The sequence below is a fragment of the Camellia sinensis genome, chromosome 14 (genome assembly GCF_055761805.1).
Source record: "Camellia sinensis isolate YWXY chromosome 14, ASM5576180v1, whole genome shotgun sequence".
Taxonomy (NCBI): Eukaryota; Viridiplantae; Streptophyta; class Magnoliopsida; order Ericales; family Theaceae; genus Camellia; species Camellia sinensis.
The window spans coordinates 125,681,245-125,701,420 of NC_138974.1; the positions used below are offsets into that span (position 1 = coordinate 125,681,245).

Consider the following 20,176-nt stretch of genomic DNA (forward strand, 5'->3'; position numbering starts at 1 on the left):
AGCGGTGAACACTAATAAGAACAGACCGCTTGAGCAATCATTCCACCGTTTGAGTAGTAAATGTAAGGTTCTAGAAATATTGTCGGTGTACAATGAATATATTGGGAGCAACACATCTTTGCTCGAACGACAACCTGACCACTTGAGCGGTCTCCTACCTATACACAGTTTACAGACAAGATACTAGGAGTCCCAATTCTTTCCTTAAGCGACCACTTGACCACTCGAGCGGTCCCACAAATAGGGTGTTATAGGCCCACTGTCTTTATCCTTTAAATTGTCCTTATGCCTTTTATCTTTTACATTTCCTATCTTCCGTACCTTAGAATGTCTTTCTTTTCCTTAACATAGTTGCAGTTTTAATACTATCCTAATTTGTAAGCTACTTCTGTTCATCAAAGGAATAGCTTATTAGTTTACTTTATTTATCTAACGCCTTTATCTTTTAGTTCTAGTTTATCCATCAACCAGTATCTTTATCTAAATATGTAATCTTTAGTTTTCAATAACAGTAAAGTTTACTTCTATTTTTCATGTCCATCACCTAAGAAAATTGTGAAGTCCTCTTCATTGAGGAAAAAAAGAATCGGTGGTTGTCCGATCAACCGCACACAGTTCACGTGATAGAAGTCAGATCTAAACGCATCGCTTTCAGCCCACCTTGGGCTAGGTCACAAGTCTTGGCATGCCGCGTACCAATCAATCATCATCCACTCACGCATTTGGTGCCAAAATTTGGAATGTTTTTCTTTTCCAAAAGAAAGGGAAATGCAATGATAAGTTTCCCTGACTTTTAGCAATCTCAACAATAAAATTGTCAATTTTTTATGGAATTTAATATTTATCATAGGCCTTGTTCGATACATTTCGATAAGAATTCATAGAAATTTTACAAAAGCTAGAGATTAGATTAAAAAAAAAAAAATTATTGAGTTTTTAAAGTTTTCAAATCATTCCAAAAACTAAGACAAAACTAACTTGATGAAACACACTAGTGTTTGGGGTATTTTGGTCTGAAAATAACTTTCAAAATTTTATAGGACTTGAACTAGAAATTTTTTTTTTCTTGCGTACTTATACTAGTAATAAATTATGACGGGGGAGCTCTAGCCAAAACTTCCTCTGTAATTCCCTCTACTTGTTTTGTTTGGGTGTTTCACATTTGATATGTTAATCCAGATATTGAAAGTGCACAATTTTGGTTGACCACAGAGGCTGAGGCTTAAGGGAAAAGACTAATTTTTTACCCGATAATTTTTATTTAATTTTTTTTTTCTAAATTTTTGAAATACGAAAATTAGTAATGAAGTTTTTATATCCAATTTTTACTAACATAATATTTACAATTGATATTATGCCTAATCCATTTTTTTATGACATGTATAGTCAATCATAATTATATAATTTTATCAATTGAATTTTGGAAAACTTTTTTTTTTACCAAAAATAATTATTACGAGTATTGTTTATAATATTTTTAAAAATAATATAAAAATAAAACCTCTTTTACACATAATCTTAGACGAGCACCTAAATTACCTGATAATGAATTGGCTGAACATGGGGTGTTGGGTCACACTAATGCTCAAAGTTGGACTTCATGCCCATTTGTTTACAGAAAATTCACCAATATACAATGTATACCCTACGTAATTTTTTCATAAAATTACGTATATTTTCACAAATTTATATAAGTAATTTCATAAAAATACATAAATTTAATATAAATGTGCATAAGATTATTCATAAAAGTGAATTGACGTAGATTTATATTTAAATTACGTATTTTTGTGAGATCACTTATTAAATTAATGAAAACTTATATAATTTTGTACTAAAATTACATACGGTGTGTATTGCACACCGAAACAATATCTCATTTCTATTTCATTATACATTGTGAAATAATATTGAAATAGATAATTTTTTTTTTCAATTGACTATTAAAATAAATAGTTACTAATGTGTATTTTTATAATTAGAAATAATCTTATATGCATATTATAAATTATTAATAAAATATAAAAAATAATATATAATTTTTCAAAATTGAGGGCGGGGGCCACTTCCGATTCCTCCATAGTTCCGGTGCCTCCATTGTTCGACCACAGTTCGCTACTGACGTAATGATTCAAAATACCATTTTCATTGCAATTTTCATTACTTGAGCCCCCCAAAAACCTTTCTAAGGCATAATTTTTCACCACAAATGAGTGAGATCTCTTTTTTTAGAGGGTTCACACAATCTCTAAAATGATCCACATCACTCATGATGTGTGGGACTCATTTATACATGTATAAGACACACATCATAAATGATGTGAATCACTTTAAGAATTGTATGAATCCGTCAAAAAAAAAGTCTCTTTCATTGTCGATTTTTCGCACAATCATTACAAGAGTTACAATGTGCATCCCAGCTTTATCTTTTTTAAAGTTATAACTTTTCAATCTCTTCCCCTCATAAACCCACCATAACATTGTCAAGTAAGAATATTAAAAAATATTATATATTATGAATTTTTTTTTGAAATTTATTTTGAAAATAAAATATGTGGTATAAATTTAAAATTAGCAAGATGTATCTCAAATTTAGAATAATTATGATATGTAGATGTACTTTTTGAGATAATTTTTCTAGATATATATATGATATTGTTGAATAATATTTCATTTTAATGAAATAGTTTAGACTAATGCTGAACTAACCAAACTCAAAGCCCAAAAACAAAATATGCATAAACAAAAGAAAAAAGAATGAAAATTGTTAATTATGTTTATTTTATGAATGAATTCTTGCAAATATCACATTGAAGTGGGAATGAAGGATGATTATGACACAAATCAAATTAGGCATGTGTGCTAATCAGGTGACATTAACTATATAAATTTTCTATTATTTCACACTATCAAAAAATTATATGTTTGTATTGAATATGACACAATTATAGCTTATTTTGTGGATGCTGTTAAAATTCTTGTAACTTCACAAATCTTGCTTCATGATATAAGTATCATGTGGGGTCATTTATGTTTTATATATATAATATCACTACAAAAAAAATCACTTTTGGCGACTAAATTTTTAGTCGCCAAAAGTCTGTTTTTAGTCGCCGAAAGTTAGTTTTTGACTTTTCCCGACAAAATTTTTTAGTCGCCACATTTGTCGCGTATTTCTGGTCGCGGAGGGTATTGGCGACTAAACTTTTTTTAGTCGCCAAAAATAGGTGTTTACTGACTAAAAAATTAGTCGCCAATAGTGTTTTTCACTTTTGGAAATAATACATTTACCGACTAAAAATTTAGTGGCCAATAGTCACTAAATCGCCGACTAAACGGTTTAGTCGCCAAAATAAAGACTTTTGGCGACTAAAATTTTAGTCGCCAAAGGTGTTTCCGGCAAAAAAAAGAAATCGACTTTTTTTTGCTTTTCCTGAGTTTCGAACCCTAACCATCCCATATTCCCAACCTTTTTGCACAAAACTCCCTCCACTATGCCACTACAACTTCACATGAATATATATGCAATATATATTATTTATATAGTATAGTAACCGGCTTAATACAAAATAATAATATATACAAATATAATTATTTTAATTCAATATAATTATTTAAAAAATAAATTATTTACTAAAAAATATTTAGGCCACTTTTGGCGACTAAAGTCAGTTTTAGTCGGCAAAACTCCTCCTTTTAGCTACTAATTTTTTTTTAGTAGCCAAAAACAGCACTTTTGGCGACTAAAGTCGGGTTTAGTAGCCAAAACTCCTCCTTTTAGCTACTAATTTTTTTTTAGTAGCCAAAAACAGCCACTTTTGGCGACTAGAGTCAGGTTTAGTAGCCAAAACTCCTCCTTTTAGCTACTAATTTTTTTTTAGTAGCCAAAAACAGCACTTTTGGCGACTAAAGTCGGGTTTAGTCGGCAAAACCCCTCCTTTTAGCTACTAATTTTTTTTAGTAGCAAAAAATCTGCACTTTTGGCGACTAAACTGAATTTTAGTCGCCAAAACCCCTACTTTTGGCTACGAAATTGATTTTAGTCGCCAATAACTATGCATTTGGCTACTAAATTGTCTTAGTCGCCAAAAGTGTTCACTTTTGGCGACTAATTCCATTTTAGTCGCCGATTGTCCTACTTTCAGGGACGAAAATTCATTTTTTAGTCGCCAAAGCTGGATTTTCTTGTAGTGTATATATTCACATTGAAATATATTATCAATTATGAAAATTTATCTTAAATTTATTTTGAAGTAAATTATATGGTGTAAATTTAAAATTAGTCAGTTTTGAGTCACACCTAGAATAATTGTGATTCATAAATATCAAATCAAACCAAACCAAACCAAGTCTTAAATCCCATCAAATAGCCTTAAGTTCCATAAATATAATTTATAAATATTTCCTTTTTCTAAATTTATAATATTGTTGATATATATTTCCACGAGACGACAAATATCCAGAAGCCCCCTATTCAACTTCCTCCCATAAAATGAAATGCAACCACCTTTTCCTAAAAGCTTAGTGGAAGCCAGAAAGTAAAAGATAGAGACACTCTTGGGGACCTGCACGGCAGGAAATTCAGCTTTTAGCGGCGTTTAAAAAACGCCGCGATAAGTGTAAAAAACGCCACTATTTCTTTTTGTGACGCTTAGCACCAAACGTCGAGGACGCGGCCGTCGCTATAGCATTGTGGCGCCTTAAAAACGTCGTTAATTTGTTATAGGCGGCGTTTTGAAAAACGCCGCTAAATGTGATACATAAACCAAAGTGACGTCATGACAATTTTTAGCGGCACTTTAGAAACGTCGTTAATTTGTTATAGGCGACGTTTTTTTAAAAAACGCCTCTGAATGTTATACATAATTACAAAATGACGTCTGACAACTTTTAGCGACGTTTCAAAAACGTCGTCATAGCCTTTTTTTAATTTTAAAAAACTAACCATTAAGTGTGGGGTTTTGAAAAATGCCATCTTTATGTTTTTGATTGTTTTTTTTTTTTAAATTATGCTAATTTTATGTGGTTAAACTAAAAAAATACATGTAATAAAATTAAAAAGTAACACTAATATAAAACAATAACTCCTATTTCCATTCAAATGAACATTTGTCAAAAAGAGCCGATTATACGAAAAGCTGTCAATTAGCAAATATATCATTAATTCACTTTCCCATTCAATTTAATATCCAATCACCATTAACTAAAAAATAACATATCCACAAATCATGTTTTAACATTTGTCAAAAAATAATAGGAAAAACATCAAGACAAACCCCATGAGTTATGATTTAATTTAATGTCTTGTCTTTATTACTAAATTCACTGAACTCAACTGATATAGCATAGAATCTGTAGTCTTCACTGGTTTAGATACCTGCATCAGAACATGGAAGCCAAATCAATAAATCAATAACTGTAGAAGTGTTAAACATAAGATCTACATTACAACTCACCATCTGTTGAAGAATGTTTTGTACCTGGAAAACAATTTAAACAAATCAGTCATTTCTGAGGCTTTGAAATAGCAGAAAAAGGCAGAAAAATAATTTATTTCTAGGCATTAACTAGAAATAAGCTATCAACCAATTCATTTTATTCTTCAGCATATACTTCTGAAGCCATGAACTCTGGTGTCCCTAATTAATCCCAAAAAATAGATAAAAACTAACTCAATGATTTCTCTTAATTGTGTCAATCAACCAATCACTCATACAGAAAGTTACATATCATCACAAAAAGTCATTTTACAACAGATAAAAAGTCATTCTTGTGTCTAATTACAAGAATGAAATGAAACATATCTGGAAAACTCACATTAATATTCCTACTCACATATTCCCTTGCCATTGGTTTTTGTGAGGCCAAGTACCCCTGCCTTTGCAGCATTATAATTGGCGTGCCCAACGTTACCAACAAGACCAACAATTGATGCTATGTTGATTATCCTTCCCTGCCACATCAGCAATTAAGATAAATGGGAGATTGAAAAGTAAAAAGATAATAAATAGCTACCAAATAATTGAAAATTTTTTTCTCAATTGTTTCTCAAAATATCAAATTTCTTTCTCAATTGTAAGCAACTTGTGATGCATTATGAAAGAGCATGAAATGAGGAGAGAATTGAAATATTTTTCCAAAAACTATTTCTGCTGTAAATTTGAGAAACAAACTTTCAAGTGGAAATGCATCAAAAATAGGTTGAAAATAAAATCCCTACCCACCCCCCTGCAGGTGGGAAAAAAAGTGTAGTTGTCTGGAAAATACATTTTTAATATAAATAAAATTGAGCCTCTGATAAAGGAATACCTTTTTCTTTTTCATCATAATTTTGGCTGCAGCCTGCAAAGAGTAGTAAAAAACCTGCTTAGATCCAACTAAGAGGAAAGCTATGACTGCCAAAACTGAGCTTAAAATCTACATGCCTGTGTGCATAGGTATACACCAGTGAGATTTAGATCAATAACCTTCTTCCATTGAGCAGTCTTCATTCTCATCAATAAACCATCTCTAGTAATACCTGAAACCATTGTTGATCAGTTAGTGGACTATATCTGAAACTGTTAATGATGGAAGAGGAGGTGGAACATTCAAGAACCTACATTGTTTATCAATATATCAACTGTTCCCCATGCATCAACCGCCTGTAGATGCGACAATTATGAAGCAAACTAAAAAATATCACTATATTAAACTAAATATATATTATAATATTAATTTTATTATCAGCATTGCAAAGCAGATACACCTGCACATTTCCCAATAGCTTCAAGCAAAGCAGCATTGCAAGTCTTCAGCTCTATGGAGGTGCCTGAGAACATTGAGGCTGCCTCCTCCCATCCTCTGTTATGTCCCATACACCTGCACATTTAACTTTCTGTCAAAATTCTTAATGAACTTTTTTATATATTCCTATATAAATTATGTGAGAAAAAAAAAACTAATAAGACAGAGATAGGAAAAAACAAAGGAAAAAACAAGTGAGAATAAGTATCTACACCTGTATAGTCCTACTTGCTTCTTGCACAAGTACATTCTAAAACTAAATAAATTAGACTGTTGTTGAAAAGACATCTATTGTCAAGACATGACAAGGGTCATCAGAGGTCCCATGGAGATGATAGTTGCTATTGAAAAAAATGAAACCATATATGGAAATGTCAATTTAAATAAAAATTTTAAATCACAGCTAAGTAGACTAATTACAAAAACTACACAAGTTTAGTGAATTCATTTGACATACTATGTAAAACACACCCAGAGTTTCTTTTCCATTTGCCATCAAGATGCACCCTTAATATACACAAATACCTCACCTATTAAATGGAACTCCAATGAAATACTCACTCATTGTACACAAGTCAATCTAGCCTTATGGGGTCATCTGTACTGTGCAAGTATTTCTAGAGAAACCTAACCTGGACAAAATAAGCTCAGGAATCCAACCCAACTGCTGGAGCTTGTGTGAAACTTCAATAAATGGACAAAAAGAATGAAATGAAAAACATTACAAATGTTAACAGTTAAGAGAATCTCCCTCATTTAGGATGGTATTTAGGTCAGCACCAGAAGCCATTGGTTAGACCATCTCTGCACTTGAAGTCTCCCAAACAAATTTGACAAATTTGAGGCAGGAGCCAATGCCCGGCCGGGCTAGTAACACCATCAATGAATCCCTTCAACTGTTTCAACCTTCGCAATCAATTAATTTCTGAAGAATTGCCTATCAATGAGTAAAATAATACACTAATCACCAACTTTTCATAAAATAAAGATCTGAGTTGTTGCTGAAAAATGGAATATCAAGAGAATTGCTTTCCTTAAAAAGGGATATGTTGTGATGATCGTTTATTTTAACTAACTTAGAACTCTCACCTAAAATCGTCCGAACAGCTTCTAGGTAGGAGGGATTTCTCTTGGGACCTGGACTGGGTGATCTGTAACAGTGGCACAGAGAGAAGGCAGAAGCAAAGGTTACTGATGCAAAGAGCAGCATAGCCAATGGGCCTGCAATCCAAATCTCAGTTGTTAATAGGGACTTTTCAACTAATATCACAAACTACAAAAGCATTTGATCAATTGAAACTATTAGTTTCAATCGTAGCTTAAGAATAGAATATTTATCCATCATAACAACTCCATTTAGTAACAATGGTTGGATCTTAAAAGAAACATTTAGTAAGTATCTATAAAAAATAAAAATAAAAAAGGAACCATTTGGTTTAGTAGGAAATAAGAAAACATGTTTCAGACCACCCATTTGATGAGTCCATACACTCTAAGACGGTGTTTGGTTCACTGAAATGAAGGTAGAATGGAATGGAATAATCATTACTTAGCATCCCATTAGAATGACCATTCCCTTACAATGTTGAATGATGATTCTATTTGAATGAATTTTCTATCAATTTTTTGCTCTAATTGAAAGCTCATAAACTCGTTGCAATATTGAATTTGCACTTTCACAATATCTAAGTGTGCAAATGGTAGTATAAATAATATTTTTCTTATTTTCATAATTAGTACACATACCTCCAGAAGAGGTGCCTGATAAAGGAACACAAATCATAAGCAGTTTCTTAACATGACACAAAAAACTAATTCACGGATGTGCCTAATTCATAGAAAAAAAATCAGCATCACGTAACAGACATGGCAGCCACAAGATCAGTTCTGATTCAAGAGATGGAACACAAACCATAAGCAGTTTCTTAACATGCGCCTCAAACATGACACAAAAAACTTATGCTATATCCCTTGCCATTAAACTGAACAAGCATCCAGCCCTGCACCTAAGCAAGTCCCGTCTCCAAGGTGGTTAGGTGCTCCTCACTGTATCAAGTGGAATACAAAGTGAAGACCATAGAAGATGAACGAGAATGGTGTGATAGTATTTTCCAGTGCTTAACATCATCAAAAATGGACGTATCAGCACAAAAAATTCAAGGATACTAGAGAATTCAAACTGACAAGCTAGATCCCCACCAGCCACCATTGGTTGAGGAAGTGGTGATCTTAAGAAAGCTATTCATAAAGGTAGTCTCCTTCTCGGTCAATGTACTGTGCACAATTTAATTTATTTGTCCCTCAATAAAAGTGGCACGTGCATGATTGAGTGTCTAGTCCACTATTTGTGCTGAGACTTCAGAAGAAAGGGCATGAAATAAGAAGTTGAGTTTGAAACTCAAGAAAACCAGTACGATAGTCTAAATTTACATAAATAATAAATTCATCTTTTGGTCATTTAAACTTCACTAATCTAATTTCATTTGATAGAGAACATGAGAAAGAAAAAAATAAGTTTACCCTTACTAGCACCCCACCCAGTCTTGATGCCAATGGTTTCTTGATAATTCCCGATGAACTGCAAGAAATGCACTTAAGTGAGCAAAATACCATATATAGCTCAATATAATTACAGCTATGTTGTTGAGAAATTAAACCATATATTGCTTATAATGTAGGACTTTGGCAAGCTAAGAGACCAAGACACATAAGCAACTGATAATGCAAAGACAAACAACGAAGTATGTAATATGAAAAATCACTAAACTAACAAATTATAGTAATTAACAACTATTAGCTGCATGTATTACTTACTAGCATGAAATGTATTCAAGTGCATAATAAAATCTGAGAGGCTCTTAAATAATTTCTTACAAAAGGCCGAAGAAAATGAACTAAATAAACAATGGATCTAATCAGTAATTGGAAAGAGGCCACAAACACAGCTACAATTTACTCAACTATTTAATTGCAGCAACTGACAACAAAGGACGGCACATAGAGCTTCAATTCATAATTCTTTCATAAAAATAATGATTATTAGAGAGATTGGTTGTCATGCAAGAAGTCAAGTAAAATTTCCTTCACCACATGTAGTTGGAAATATATTATAAAGGGAATACCAATATTAAAAATGATCAAAACATATTGGCAAGTAAACCATGACATATTGACCAATTTCTTGTGAATTTAAGGCCACCACTATAATCACTGAAGCTACTACATTAGGTTTCAAAATGCATTTAACCGGACCCTAGTGCATAAATACAATATAAAATTGGACAAAATACCTGAATATCCCTGCCCCAATCAACAGGATCACTAATAACAAATGCTACTTTAACTCTATCTGAAAAGACATTGTATCTTGGGACCAAATCCATGGCGATGTTACAACGATATATTAAAACTTACCTCCAATGAGAAAGTTAGGGTTTCTTTTCTCACAGGAGTTGATTTTTTTCCGTCACTGCCAATCAACGATTGGATCATTCGAGAGCCTGAAAACAAAATAATGATGATTATTCAATCAATACATAGAGATACATATATAAATTCATATATATACTTGTATAGAGAAATTTTTAGGAGAAAAAAAATTATCCAAAAAAAAGTACAACTAATGTGTAAGCAAAGAACGCGATTGTGCGAGAGACAGAGATCGAGAGAGAGATGCTAAAACTATCTGTTGCAACTTACAATTCTCGTAACGAAAAACTTTTGAACTGTCCCAAGTGGACTTCTGGATCCTCATCGGCTGATGAAAAATGTATAAATCGAACACATTCCACATCCAAATGGACAATTTAACCTATTTTTCAGTTAAGAGCACAAACCAGGTACATCAAAGAAATGTTCATGTGGTTTCCTTCGGCGCCACCATGCAAACCCAAATGCTGGTGCAGCAAAAAGTAAGAAATGTTCATGTGGTTTGTAATAATATATTATATAAAAAGGATAAATAGAAAATTTCTTAAGGTAATACATGGTATAATATTAATACAGATCTTAAAAACCCTTATTTTCATATTACTCTCTGATTGGATAGAACTCAGATATCTGAGATGCCCAGCTCTTTCCTCCTAGGACAGCAGCAGTGGTGCAAAATGCTTGTCCTCTGTTAACGGCAAAACATAATCAGTCCAACATAATAAAAATTAAATGTCGTTTTATTACCTTAACTGTATTTTCAATGAACAAAACATGGCATTCAAACTACAAATGCTAAAAAATTGATATCAATTCCCAAACAATGAACAAAGAGCTAACACAGAGTTGTTCAATTCAAATCACAAGATCAAAACCAGAACAAACATGTAAACAAATATATTAGAACTTACCTCCAATGAGAAAGGGTTTCTTTTCTCACAGGAGTTGATTTTTTCCATCACTACCGATCAACGATTGGATCATTCGAGAGCTTGAAAATAAAATAAGGATGATTATTCAATCAATACATATATAAATTCATATATATACTTGTATAAAGAGATTTTTAGGAGAAAAAAAAATTATCCGAAAAAAAGTACAGATAATGTGTACGCAGATAACGAGATTGTGCGAGAGAGATAGAGATCGAGAGAGAGGGAGACAGAGAGAGAGAGAGGGAGAGAGAAGAATCGATGAAACTGAGATTGGAAGACCAACCCTCAGACGGCGCTGATCTTGCACAACCTGTTTAGCACGGGCCCTAACCTCATATGGATCAATCTTGGATTGGGGGCGAACTATAGCATATATAACTCATCAATCACTGAAACAGAGAGAGAGATGGGAAGGAAGGGCTTCAGAGAGAGAGAGAGAGAGACGGTGGAGCTGATCTTAGGAGACGATGGTGTAGATGATGATAGAGACGACGGTGCAGATGGTGGAGACCGATCTGAATCTCTGAATCTCTGCGATGAAATCACTGAGATGAAATCGCTCTGAATCTTTGTGATGAAATCACTGAGATGAATCTCTGAATTGCTCTGATAAGGGTTTAGAGAGGGTTGAGAGAGAGATTTAGAGAAAGAAAGAGAGACAGTGGTGGAGCTTCGAAATCGCTCTGAGATTTAGAGAGAGAGAGAGAGAGATCAAAAATTTGGGTCTTAGGTGAGTCTGTCTGAGATTCAAAATTAGGCTTTGAAAAGAGGAGACCAAGCGCGTGAGGCACAACACATTTGGAGGCGTTTTAAACGCCTCCTATTATTAAACGGTGTTGTTTTGTTAAATAAATATGCGACGTTTTATAAAACGTCGTTAAATGTTACAAAAAAGTGACGTTTAAAAATGCGTCGTTAAAAAAACGCCGCCTAAACCTCTTTTTCCTGTAGTGCTGGTTAGGATGCAACCATATAAAACTTCCTCTCATTGTCGCAGAAATATCAAAGCTTTCCCACCCAATCATTTTTTAAGTACACAATTTTATTTATCCTCATCTTTTAATATTAAATCATATTAAGAACACACAAAAATATTATATAAAATTCTGGATCCCACATATAAGCTTATCAAGTTTCTTTTTTATTTATTTTATTTTTTTCAGTGTCCGTTAAGTTTATTGTATTACTAACATTTCTATTTCATTAATAGTATTGGGCATTCTTTCCGTCCAAATTTAAATTCGAAGATATTGTTTAAATCTGTGAAACTCACTTTGAATAATTTATTTTGTAAAATCGTTCGTATATAGTATCTAAAAGCAAATTAGATTTATTTAACTATTGTAACCTATTTAATTTATTATTTTTGTTACTAATATGTCCTCATCTTCTTCATTTCCTTTCTTTCATTTTATCATTTTCTTACCCATCCCCACTCTTATCTACCACCCTAAAGTTCTTTCTCACACTCTTTTGCCTTCTATCACTTTAAATCCCTCTTCCATCCACTCCTCCATCCTTCATCTCGCATTCCTCCTTTGTCTAACCCATTCCGACCCCACTCAACGATCTAATCAAGCAAAACCCCAGCTACCATAAGTCCACAAGCCCTTCAAACTCTTCCTTGTCACGGCCTTTCACTACCTTCCAGCTGTTGTAAGGTTAAAACAAAACGAAAAAAAAAGAGAAACATACGATTGCTTACTCTTCAATAAAGACTGACTATAGGGCCTTAGCACAAACTATTGTTGACTTGACTTGGTTTTATCATTTGTTCAAGGATCTTCATCTCACTTTGAATTCTTTGTTAGGAAAACAACTCTTCTAACCAGAATCGATGAGACACAAAATAGCAAAAAAAAAAAAAAAAAAAAAGATAATCAAATCAAAGAAATCAAACACACACAAGAACATAATGATTTTCGTCGTTCCACCTTGGACCGCCCTTCCCTTGAAGGGAGGCCACCTTCAAACCCCCCATTGGACTCAGAGTTGAGTGAAAAGTACTTATTAAGGTCCACAGACCTAACAATCTCCCACTTGGAACCTAATAACACAAGCTCTCCATCATTTTTGTCACATAGAAGAACACCGCAACAACTCGATCTTCCTTCACCAAACTTGAAGGCCAACTGAAGTTGCACACAACTTTAGTTTGCCAATGGTGACTGTCTTAGTCAATATATCTACTAGATTCTCATTGCCACGAATCTTCTCAAAGGATAAGACTCATCATCTACAAGTGAACGAATGAAATGGTATCGTAACTGAATGTGTTTTGTCCTAGCAACCAAATCATCTCCTTCCTAGCTTTAGTAATAGCAACATACTCAACTTCTGTTATAGAAATGGCTACCATTTTATACAATTATGAAATTGAACTCAGTGCTATACCACCTAATGTGTAAACATAACTAATATTACTCTTCATGTTATCCACATCACCAGCTAAGTTTGTATCAACATAACCATGTAACCCAATGTTGGTTGGTTTGAAACAAAGTGTCATGTCTATAGTACCACTCAAGTATCTAAGAATCCACTTCACTGCCTCCCAATGCTGCTTGCCTGGATTACTCATGTAGTTACTAGCCACTCCCACTGCATATGCAATGTCTGGCCTTGTCCTTGTGAATCCTTATACCAAGGATTTTGTTTCTAGCTTTAAGATCCTTCATCTCAAATTGGTTAGACAAAAGTTTCTTCAACCATTTTATCTCTTCAATGCTAGATCCTGTGATAAGCATATTATCAACATATATGTAGACACCCCATTTTTGACTGACCTTAAGACTCAAACGTCACCAGTTGAGTGCTTGGTGATGTTGCATTTTGTGCTCGTTCTGAGGTTTCAGAGTCTCGGCTACGAGCCTTGCCTCCGGACTTTGGGGCTCTTTTGTGCTTTACCTCGGTTCGCGAACCAGGTCCTGTTTTCTCTGTTTTCTCTTTCCGAAAGGAGGGAGAGGTCTCGTAGACCATCTCTCAGTGGCCGTAGGCTACGTTTCGTGGTCGTAGGCCATTTTTCCCGTTTGGAGCCCGGTTTCTGATTTTCGGAGCCGTCGGCCGTATGCCTCGGTTCGGGACTGCTTAACTACCTCCGTTTGCTCCGGTTTTTGGCACACATCTTATTTCCTCCATTTAGAGGGATACTGTGGCCCGGGAGACCACCTTCGTGGTCATACGTCACTTCCGGTGCCTAACAGCCTGTTTTCGAGGCGCCGAACCGCACGTTTTGGCCCCCGAACCTTCGTTTTGCATCCGTTTTGGTCCGTTTTTGGTAGAGACCCTATTTTCACTGTTAGGGAGGGGGTAGTATGGTGGCCGGCCACCTTTTTCCCCGAAAAACCAATTTTCTCATTTTGCTGGTTTTTCTCACTTTTGAGCCACATTTTCTGGCTTTTCATGCCACCATTGTGTTGTGCTCATCTGAGAGGCCACCAATATGGTAGGCCAGTCAGAAATTCATCTTGACCCTTTTGAACCTTGCTTAAAAGCTAGCTTTTCTCTCTCTTGGGTCATATTTTCTGGTTTTTCACCACACAGCTATATTCTACTCATCTGGTAGGCCACCTTTCTGGGTAGGCCGACCAGCAATTTTTGTTGACCCTTTTGACCCCTGGTCGGCCGACCAGGGGGGGTGGCCCGCCGGCCACTTGAACTGGTCAGCCTGCTTCTTGCTTTTTGTTTTTTTTGAGTGTAGTCCAGCTGTGCCAGCTGGAGGCCATTTGGTGTATCCTCCATACACGTGTATGGAGGATACTTGGGGGACCTTTTTGGATATTTTGGAACCTCTCCTCTATAAAGGAGAGGCTTGGCTTCATATCAGAGGGTTGAACAAAATTTACTAAGGCATATAACCTCCCTCCTCCATTGTCACTATTCCAAGCTCCAAAACCCTAATTTTCTTAGTCCATTTGCACTACAACCCTTAGCACCACACCTCCATCATCCATTCTAGCACCTTGGAAGTCATTTGCAGAGGTTGAAAGCTCAGCAACTTGGTCCAAAAGCTGCTGGAGGTCGGCTCTTCAAGGGTAAGTGTCTATTTCCCTTAAACTTGCATTTTTTTGCTTCATTACTTAGCTTCACTTGTGAGTATTTTTGGGCTTTGTCATAAAATAGAAAGTGTCATATTTTGAGCTCCTCTTGAAGATTGTATAAGGATACTTTTCTGTTTGAGGCCTCCTACACCCTTGCATGCTTTACCCCTCTTTGTAGGCCTATTTTGCATCATATCTTAGTCCTACTTGTGACCACTTTCGAGATTTTCTATAAACTGTAAAGTGACTTATTTTGAGCCCCTCTTCAACTTTGTTTCAGGGCACTTTACTGTTTGAAGTCATTTACTTCCTTGTTTGTTCAATCTCCCTTTTAGGGCTATTTTTGCATCCTATTTTAGCCTTACTTGTGAGCATTTTCGAGATTTTCTATAACCTGGAAAAATTCTTGTTTTGAAATCCTCTTCAAGTTTGGTTAAGTTCCCATTTCTGTTTGGGATCATCTTCCCCCTATGCATGCTTCATCCCTTTATGATTAAGGCTATGCATTAGAGCACTTGCATTGGCCATGGTTTGGCCTCTTAACCACTGAAATCAAGTGGATTTTCAGTGGTTTAGATATATTTTTTAGGGCCAAAATTAGAGGGGGGTGACCCCCTCTCTCCTTGTCTTGTTTGGTGGTCTTTTGGGCCTTCCAAAGGGACCTTATTTTGCATGCATTGAAGTCTTGTTTCAGACCTCATTCTATGAGTTTTAAGGTCTGCCTTAGCGCTGTCCAAGGCCCTTTTGGCCATATTTTATGTCTACAATGCATGTGTAGAGCAATCCCATCCAAGGCCTTTCAAAGGAGCCTTTCTTTGCATGTTTCCTAGACCCATTTCAGAGCCAATTTGGTGAGTTTTAGGGCTGTCATATTTGATTTACAAAGTTGGTTTTGCCATGCTAAGTGTCTGTCTTGTATGTGCTTAACAACCCCTTGCAAGGCCCTCCAAAGAAGCCCCTCATTTTTGCATGCATTGGCTGCATTTCAGTGATTATTTGGGCATATTTTGGCATGTTTTATTCACTGTTTTTGGCTGGTTTGATGAGTTCTCATTTGCTTCATATACATGCCATGTAAACCATGCTTGTTAGCCAATGTTGCATGCTATTTTAGTCCATCATGTTAGCATCTTTTGGCCATGCTTTAAACCAGAAATGTGCATATTTTGGGACTGCCTTGGCTCTGTCTTTATGCTTCATGATCAAATAATGCTAGCTTTGTGCGCTTGTTGTTCAATGCATGTGCCTAGTTTTGAGTTTCGGGGCTTATTCCATGCATCGGGTGCCATATTTCCATGTTTCGGGACCATTTAGCATCATGCTTCAGTGCTGAAATTTACATGTTTGAATGCCATCTTGCATCCTTTGTCATGCCTTGGTAGAGTGGTATTTTATGCCTTAGGTTCGGTCCTCGGTTTGCGTGCATGTGTGCACGCATTTCGGCTGTCTCATTTTCATCTAATGGCCACTGATGTGAGTGTGGCTGAGGTATACTCATATTGGTGTAAGTCCATTGTGCATTGTGTATGCCATTTCAATCCATAGCATTGCGTATGCTGGGTTGCATCTTAGAGCATTGTGTATGCCATGTTATATCACGCGCTTTGTGTATGCCATTTTAGTACAGAGCATTGCGTATGCTAGGTTGCATGTTAGTCGCATTGTGCATGCCATTCCATTTGCATGGTGCTTGGAATAGGGTTTAGTCTAAGCACGAGAAACGAGGGGCGCTTCGTACTCCAAGTGATGAAGCGTGCCTCGATTCCCGGTCCCCGACGTTCTTGATTATCTATGATAGAATTGTTGGCTTCATATGTTCATACTTGCATTCATGTCATATTAAAATGAGCAATTCGGTCTCTCGGCCATCATGCATCGAGATGAGTGATTGGTGGCTCGAGAACCGAGGGCCACACTCCCTAGGGCTTGTGCAAGGACGGGGAGGAGTGGTCGCGCACACATATGTTGAAAATACATTGCTTTCTCTCCTTCTTGCCTTTGTTGCAAAAAAACTAGAGTCCAGGGGCAGAAAGTGGTCGGCCGACCAAGTTTTCTGGTAGGCCGACCACCTTTTTTGGTTTTCACCATGAGGGGTGGTCGGCAGGTGTTTCCCAAGCCAAGAGCTGGTCGGCAGCCTTCCCCAGGTGGAGTTTCAGCCTCCTAGAGCTTTGTGTAAGTTTCTGAAATCAGCTGCAAACAATGGCGAGACGAGGCATCGCGATGGAATTTACCGACAAAGCACATCGAGCATGCATGCATTCATTGTCATCCAAAACAGAGCCGGGGTAGCCCATTTGCATGCCAGTTTATAGCTTACTTAGCTAATTTGTTAATTAGTTAGTGGTTATGTAATAATTAGCTGTAATTCGTTATTCATTTCGGACTGTATTATTTATTCGGACCCTCCGAGCGAGGGCAATGCTGTAATAAGTGTGCGTGTGTGTGATGTATGTCTTCCAACCCCACGTCTTTCTCTCTTTTATTTACCAGTTTATAATGGTTAGATTAGGGCATGTTTCAATTAGCATACTTATGCTCGCATGTTTGCATTCATTCATTTGTCTTGCATGCACCGGGCTCGGCGCATCATACTAACTGCATTTGTATTTCAATTCCAAGTTGAATACTTGTTAGGTGTAGCATTTCACATGCCATCCTTAGAATAGCCGAGCCTATCTTAGTTGCATTTTGCATGTGTTGCATTAGGCATTTCTGTATAGTTAGGATCATGCATGGATTTCTAACATAGCTTCTATTTTGGCTTGGAGTACTCTGTAAGTGTTTATGCTTTAGCATCATTGCATGTGTGTGTGTGATTGCCATGATAGCATGCTTACCATGAGGCTATGTGCTTATAACTGCCTGAATGCCTGTGGGTGAAGGTTGGGTTATTTGAATTGGAACAATTCATTAATTGTGAGTTTTAAAGCCCATAAGATAGTGGCAAAATCATGTTTTTCTAAGCCCACCTGAGGGTGGCAAATCCACGTCTTAGCCTACTTGCGGGTAGCACCATCAAACCATTTTCAAATAAACAAACATGAAATGTTTTGTTCCAATTCAGGCGATCCAGTCTATACTTGTATGTTGTGCGCATCACGTAGTAAATCTAGGCTAATAATCGGAATAAGAACGCATAATGTTTTCAAAACTCGATATCATGGTTAGTAGAGGCCGTTCTTTGATCGGGCGAGCGGAGGTGCTCACGAAGTGACCTTCCTCAATCGTGCCCAAGTTCCCGAGCCAAGGCAACTTTGGTGATGACGGACACGTGGCCTTAGGCAACGAGTCAGGGTTTCCTAAATTTTCCAAAATAAAATATTTAGGTGGCGACTCTGTATCTGGCAAAGCAGTCCATGTTTGGCACTTCTTTCAAAAAATTTATTTTCAAAAACGATTTGTCGAATTTGGACTCTTTGATGATTCATCGGTCTTGCATTGCACTCCGCGAGATTAGATACAGGATCGTGACAATTGAATTCGAACTATAGTGAGGCCCAAGGGCGATTCTACAGTTTCTGGCGACTCTGCTGGGGATTTAGAAAACTTGACTCGAACTCATGATATCTTGTTTTGATTACACTTATGTGTTTCTTTGCATTGCATGTGCATTGGTGCGCCTAGGACACCGTGTTTGCCATCTGCTATTCCTGAACGATTTGCCGGAGGCTGCGTGCCATAAGGCTGACCGGTTACGGGCTCTGCCAGTATGAGAACACAAACCCCGGTTTTACTGGGGCACCCTTTTGAGCATTCGACCTAGTGCATATTCAGAATCCATAGTGACCATTCCAAGCTAGGACAGGTTGCTTACCCGATAGGCTGTTTGAAACCGCTGTGTGCGTAATGAAACCCTAGCTCCTGACAAAATAGGACAGGAAAACCCTACCCCAACATAGGGGTGTTTTGGCTCTTACTTGCTTGCTATATGCTGTCAGAGTGTGTCTCTATAGGTTGTGTGTATCAGTTTGCAAGTCTGAGTATCAGGCTTGCAGGCATCAGTATTTTGGGGCAATCAGTTTTACCTGAGGGTATCAGTTTACAGGGAAGAATTTTGGGCAGAATTCAGTAGAGAGCACGGTCATTCAGTTTCGCTCATATCTGTTTCGGTGAAATTGGGTTGAGATGCTGTCTGTTTTCTCTTTTGCTAGGTAGTCTGGGAACCATAGCTTCAGAAGGCTCCGATATCCCCCGGGTATATTGGACTAGTGCTGATAGACTTTGTTAGGTCAGAAATTCAATTTAAGGGCAATCAGTGTTCTTTCGCTGAGGCAAGGCAAAGAAAGGCCAGTCGGGGCTCACCGGTTCATCTGATTCATCAGTCGCCAGTCACATCACCTTTGTTTGAACCTAGTAGATCGTGATGGCACAGGGTTCGGAAGAATTTGTGGCCGTGATAGCAGCATTAAATCAGGGAACTGCCATGCAGGCTGAGACCAGTATTGAAACGCAGTGCCTATCTGGGGCATCTGCCTCACATGCAGCTTTGAGACCCCAGCCGAACTTTGACCCACTTCCGCCAGCTAAAGATTTGCAAGGTCCAGATCCTCGAGAAGGGTTGGCTCAAGCCCGAGTTTTCAGACCCCTGGTGCAGCCTAATGAGAGGCTTTATCCCCTTGATGTTAATGAGCTCGATCTGACCGCAGTGAAAATGGCAAACCTTGAGAAGCAATTCAAAAAGGTACATGGCCTTAACTCCATTCCCGACATTGACGATGGGTACACCGAGGTTGTCGTACGGCTCCCAGACATATTCAAAATGTCACATATTGACCGTTTCGACGGGTCTGGAGATCCTATGGTACATATCCGGCTTTTCTTGGATATTCTGAAGCCGATGGGTTTGACTAAGCCACAGAAACTCTCTCTGTATGGAAGAACCCTGTCGGGTGTAGCAGCCACTTGGTATGCCAAATTGGAGGATACAGTGAAGCAAAATTGGGAAGAACTGGCTAAGGCCTTTGTCGATCAGTATTCCTACAATAC

The 20,176-nt window shown here is 36.8% G+C and overlaps 1 long non-coding RNA gene across 1 annotated transcript; it reads right to left on the minus strand.

Annotated features, from left to right (window-relative positions):
• Positions 1 to 5,851: 5,851 nt before the first annotated feature.
• On the minus strand, positions 5,852 to 6,755 carry LOC145807731 (uncharacterized). Its single transcript, XR_014351055.1, has 4 exons — positions 6,603 to 6,755; positions 6,426 to 6,520; positions 6,310 to 6,342; positions 5,852 to 5,953 (listed from the first exon to the last, which is right to left on the minus strand). It is a non-coding gene; the product is annotated as an uncharacterized LOC145807731 (long non-coding RNA).
• Positions 6,756 to 20,176: the final 13,421 nt, after the last annotated feature.